The 6,243-nt window shown below is 40.4% G+C and overlaps 1 long non-coding RNA gene across 1 annotated transcript in view; it reads left to right on the top strand.

The window, feature by feature from the left end:
* The window catches only part of LOC309483253, a 90,183-nt gene that overhangs the window by 58,173 nt on the left and 25,767 nt on the right, over positions 1 to 6,243 (top strand). The gene's annotated exons all lie outside the window — the stretch shown is intronic.

Raw genomic sequence — 6,243 nt, 5'->3', positions numbered from 1 at the left:
TGCCAAGCTATGTGATACTGTAATATGCATAAAAAATACATCTAACACACAAATTCTGGGTACTATAGTTTGTTTTAATTGATCTTTGTCAATAATTTACTGTATCAAATGAATCCTGTGAATGAATCCTTGCTGTGCTACTATATAATACGGTATATTATATGATTATATAAGATGTTTAGAAGGCAGCGTAATCATGCAACCTACCTTTTGGAACAGATTATGCTTCATAATCAGGTAGAGAACGAGAGTGGTGGGAGACACAAATGTGATGCTAAGGGGGATGTGGATTCATGGTTGCAATGAGAAGAGGCCAGGTTTCTTTGAACATGCACAAGGACATCAGTATGACATAAACGTCTGTCCTTAGCAAGAGCGGAAATTGCATAAATTGGGCAAGCGAGCAAACTTTCACCATGTGAGTTCAAACTATTCTACTGTAAGATATTTAACAGTCCTTCAGTTCCAGATGTAGGTTAGCTCTGATTTTTACACAAAGGTGACTAAATCGAGCTGAGACCTTTGACCCTTCAGTCTTAACTTTTAGCTTTTAACTTATAACTTTGCTATAATAATGAATCAATCAGCTCAGCTCACAGTAAAGTTAACAGCAAATAATGATTTGATGACTTTGGTTTAGCTATAACAGTCAAAAGTTTGCACATATCTAATTGTTTATTATTATAAACAGCCGTCGCTAGAGGGGCGAAAGGTGGTGGTGATGATTCTAGGGTCAGAATTGAGAGTTAAATAGCTGCAATTACCTTTTTTATTCTGTAGGGGAAACCGCTCTCTAAAAACTTGTTTTATTTTTATGAAATTCGTAGTGTAATGTGGTTGTTTTGGGTTGGCCAGTATTAACGACAGTAGGCCTATTCATATTATACATGATGCCACCAGTCGCAAGTTTGGACACAAATAGACGAATTTGTTCAATGCTTTAATTTATTTAATTTGGTTCATGCTTAAATGCTTTAAATTTTAAACTGATTTTTTTTTTTTTTTTTTTCAGCATTTGTCCAAAAGTGCAAAACAAATCAGCACGTCACACTGATGTGCACAGATGAAGCTCCCACGCACACAGAAGTGATCTGTTCACTTGACATCTCACTTCTGTTTACCTTTACATTCTCACTGGGTGTTTTCCAGGAAAAATTGCCGTCAAGCCTGAGTAAGAAACCAATAGGCCTACCCTGTTGGCGAATTAATATGTTTTTGTCTTTCTAAAGTCTTTCCTTCTACACTGCAATTTTAAGTGCTACTATACTGTTAGCTGCTAATCTGATATTATTTCCAGTGTTACTTTTAAAGTTAATATTAAAAGTAATGCATTACAATATTGCATTACTTCCTAAAAAAAAGTAACTAATTGCATTACGTAGTTACTTTTTATGTAATGCTTTTTCGGCATTTCAGCGCTTGGAAGTGCCCTCGAACTTTCGAACTCTTTGAACCCAGGAATCATTGCGAACGTCCAATCAGATAAATGAGGGGAGGAGTTTCGTGGCTGTTTGACTTTCAGTGGCATGATGTCATCAAGCCTGTCCCAAAATACACTCTCGCCTCGTGGACTCGAGGCCAGCGCCCCATAGGTCTGCACTTCCTGACGTCACCAAGCGTGAACTCGAAGGAGGTCGGGGTGTGCCATTTGGGATCCAGCCTTACTTAAGCAATAAAAACAACAATAAAAAAGAAACACAAATGTGATGTTTTACTAAAGACATTTTTGCTTTTTTATATGGTTGAATTGGATAATCAAAGGTCAGCAGCAAAGACATCGGTTAATAAATTGAGATTAAATACATAAAGTACATTTGTGTCATTTAACATATTTAATTAATGCAGGTTTGCGTAATTTTCTGAGTTTGCATTGTCCTGTTTTTATTCCTTTTAAAGAATACTGAATCTGTTTTTGCGATGAGTAAATGCATGCTCACATTATTGTAGTCTACAATATCCATCATGTTCAGAGAGTGCACACAATGCTGTTGCACCTACTCCCAATTCCTCTCAACATGGGGACAGGAGAGCTGTCAGTCAATAAAGGGGAAAACCAAGTAAGTTGCATTACTTATTTGAAAAAGTTGCATTACTAGTTACTTGAAAAAAGTAATCTGATTACATAATTTGCATTAATGTACTGCACCCTGAAGGACACCGCATCACTCCAGACAACCACCAACCAGTTGGGAATCTGGTTGATGGCTATGGACAAGTCAGGTCTGCCAGGTAAATATAAAGCCTGGATCTACCGACTGCTCTGGCCACTGCTGGTCTATGACGTGCCAATAACCACTGTTGAATGCTTCGAGAGGAAAGTCAGCTGTTCGCTGCGGAAGTGGTTAGGCCTACCACGAAGCCTCAGTGATATCGCCTTGTACGAGAGGAAGAACAAGCTAAAACTGCCCTTCAGCAGTCTGAAGGAAGCGTTTGTGGTAACCCGATCAAGAGAGGTGCAACTGTACAGAGACTCCAGTGACATCAAGGTCTCTTCGGCAGGAATAGAGGTCAGAACCGGCAGGAAGTGGAAGGCCCAAGAGGCAGTAGACCAGGCTGAGTCACGGCTGTGACACAGTGAGCTGGTAGGGGCAGTGGCATCTCGGACGGGCAGGACTCGGGAGCAATCCAAGACCTCGCTTTAACAAGGCCCAGGGAAAGGAAAGGCGACAGCTGATCCAAGATGAGGTCCGAGCTGGGGTGGAAGAAGCCCGCTGCAGTAGGACAGTAGGGATGCGGCAGCAGGGGGCATGGACCCGATGGGAGCAGGTGGCAGAACGGAAGATATCGTGGACAGAATTGTGGAAGTCTAAGCCACACCGGATCAAATTCCTGGTTCAGTCTGTCTATGATGTCCTCCCCAGTCCATCCAATCTCTTCCGCTGGAGCCTGGCAGACACACCACTGTGCCCACTCTGCCAGAGAGGAGGTTCATTGGAGCACATCTTGAGCTGCTGCCCAAAAGCACTAGGAGATGGGTGCTACCGTTGGCGCCACGACCAAGTACTGAGGGTCATTGCAGAGGTTATCAGTACTGGGATCGCCTGCAGTAGACACCAGCAACCAGCAAGACAGAACATCGCCTTTGTTAAAGCCGGGGAGAAGCCACATCAGCGCCTGAAGGAATCAGGGGGGCTGCTCGCAACAGCAAAGGACTGGCAGCTGAAGGTCGACCTAGGGAGACAGCTCAAATTCCCAGGAAACATCGCAGTGACCATGCTCAGGCCAGACATTGTCCTGGTGTCAGAAATAACAAGGCAAGTGGTCCTGCTGGAGTTGACTGTTCCCTGGGAAGACCGGATGGAGGAGGCCTTTGAGAGGAAGAGGGCCAAGTACGAGGAGCTGGCAGGCGAATGCCGAAACGGGGTGGAGGACCCGATGCAATCCCATCGAGGTTGGGTGCAGAGGATTCGTCGGCCAGTCACTCATCAGGGCCCTCAAGATGCTTGGAGTGAAGGGACTGCACATCAGGAAAGCCGCCAAGAACATCACGGATGCCGCCGAAAAGGCGTCAAGATGGCTGTGGATCAAGCGGGGCGATCTGTGGATCATACAAGCTACTCAGACACAAGCCAGGGTCTGATCAACCCTGGCTGGGTCGCCTGGGCGAGGGTGTATGATGTTGTGAGACCCGAAACACCCAATGAACCCAGGATACACCACTGATGATGTGTCTGAGTTGCACCAGAGGTGAATTTCAAGAACTAATGCGTTACCCCCAACTCTGCTTATTTCTATAATCTTGTTTGCTTATGTTGGGTTTTGCTTAGTGCACTGCAAAAATGTATTGTTTGCTCCTAGTTTGTATCTGAATCTTTGGATATGTGCATGCAGAAAAATGACTGGAAAAGCATAATGACTCACCGATAACATCCTTGATGTATGCTGAGCGAGTTTCCTTTTTTCTCAACCACAGTGATTCTCAAATCCTACTTCTGGGGGCCCCGAGGCACATCACATTGAGATATCTTCAACTCATCATCTCATTATTAGAGGCTCCATGACCTGAATTGTGTGTAAGATTATTGAGACTCTGAAAATGTTCAGGGCTAAGGGACCCCGGGAACTGGATTGAGAAACACTAATCTACCACCATTTGAGCTGAAATTGCTCGTACACCAAACCTTACAACTGCTGATGATAACACAACATTAATTTGTTTATTTTAGCAAGTTCTTACTATATTTTGTTAAATAAAAATGATTAATTCCTGTAAAAGTGTAAAAAAGAAAAAGTGTAAATCTCGAATGTTATATGTACTATAAGACATGTACATTTGCATATGTTTTTTATTCATATATATCAGTGGTGTACCCTGGTAATCCAGAGTTCTCGCGAGAGCACAAGTTGAATTTGCTCAGCGAGTTGCTCTGGTGTCGAGTAATGATGCTCATTAAATATGCCCCTCGATCTGAGCTGCACCAATCACATCGGGTTATCTGATATAGACGGGCCAGAGGCGAGCTAAACAGATGACGCAGCGCTGTGACGTCAAAGTCATTAGTAAACATTGCAAGATGGCTGAATACCAGTTATTTGAAACGGCTTTGGTCGCCACAATGAACAAGTTAGACTTGGCTTTTTATCTAAAACAGGAACAGAAGACGCCGTTTGAATCGTTCCTTTGCAAGAAGGACGTTTTTGCTATTTTGCCGACCGGATACAGTAAGAGTCTAATCTACCAGTTAGCTCCGCTGGTAGCTAAGTATGGGGTTTATTGTTGTAATTGGTCGTAGTGTTATCCAATTGCGTGCAGCGAGATTTTCAAATGCATGCTTGGTGCCGCCCCTCGAGCTGGGCGATTTTCATTAGTCGACTTTAGATTTAGGTCTGGATTTCCAAGCTATCAGTGGTGTGCAATAGTGTTTTAAAATGAGGAGCCAAAAGTCCTCATATATATATATATATATATATACATCAAAAGTAAGCGTATGTCCTTGTTACACTTCATTTTCATGGTTAAATAACAAGACATATAAAAATTTAAATAAAATTTCTATTTTGCATTTTTACACTATGTTCTATTTATTAAAACCAAGTATAAATTAAATTTCAAGTTAGTGTTTTTACGCAGTAAGTTCATTTATTCCAAAATAGAACTAAAGGCAGTAACAATTTAAACAATATATATTATTCGTGAAGTAACGTTCAGTTTTTCTTTTCAATAGTCAACTTATTTTCAACAGTAATCAAGCTTGAAGATACAGATGTACTTTTAATTTCTCCAAGCTGAAAAAACCGACGAACCCCAGTCATCATGCTTTCAGGCCATTTCTAGTTTCATTTTGACGTGACATAAAGCGGTTATATCTAAACGGCTGAGTTGTTTACTTACTTCTCAATTATCCTTCCTATTAACGCCATCATTTTCTTCATTCGATTCAGACCGATTCCCGAACGCGCAAGAAAACAATAGGCGTGATTTATCGCACGAACCAATCATATCCAATCATGACCAATCATATCCAATCATGACCAATCATGACCAATCATATCCAATCATGACCAATCATATCCAATCATAGCGCGATGGAGGCATTGCCTCCGCTCACGTGACATGTCTGTTTTAAATGGAGGAAAGCCAATTCACCTGCGGGTGTCGCTGTTGGACAGTGTTACTTTCACTGATCTATATAGAATGAAATTATATAGATCAGTGGTTACTTTACACGTTTTAATGTCACATTTTGTAATATTTGCCTAGTCTTATTTTTGTAATATGGATTATTTTCTCATCCAGTTTTTTGAGGAGACACTGCCTCCCTTGCCTCCTCGGAGGAAACGCCCATATTGTTTGTATACTCTATCTATCTATCTATCTATCTATCTATCTATCTATCTATCTATCTATCTATCTATCTATCTATCTATCTATCTATCTATCTATCTATCTATCTATCTATCTATCTAGCTATCTATATGTATATGTATATATATATATATATATATATATATATATAAATAGTATATTATTTATATATAATGAATAATAGAAGAACGAACGAACGAACGAACGAAAAAAGAAAGAAAGAATAAATGAATAAACAAACAAACATATAAATAAATAATTGAAATCCACGTTTTTCAATTTATTTTCAATTTATTGATTTGATCATGGCTTTGAAATATGTTTTATTTATTTATTTTGTTTACTGTTATCAAACTGAACTAGAATTTTGGGGCCACCTAGTGAGCTGTAGTAAATTATCATGAATCTGACTCAATCCTTAATATAATACTTTTACC

Source organism: Leuciscus leuciscus (genome assembly GCF_965113295.1).
Source record: "Leuciscus leuciscus genome assembly, chromosome: 20".
In the NCBI taxonomy this organism is placed as follows: Eukaryota; Metazoa; Chordata; class Actinopteri; order Cypriniformes; family Leuciscidae; genus Leuciscus; species Leuciscus leuciscus.
Note: the sequence above shows the minus strand (reverse complement) of the source record. Positions and strands in the feature narration are given on the sequence as shown.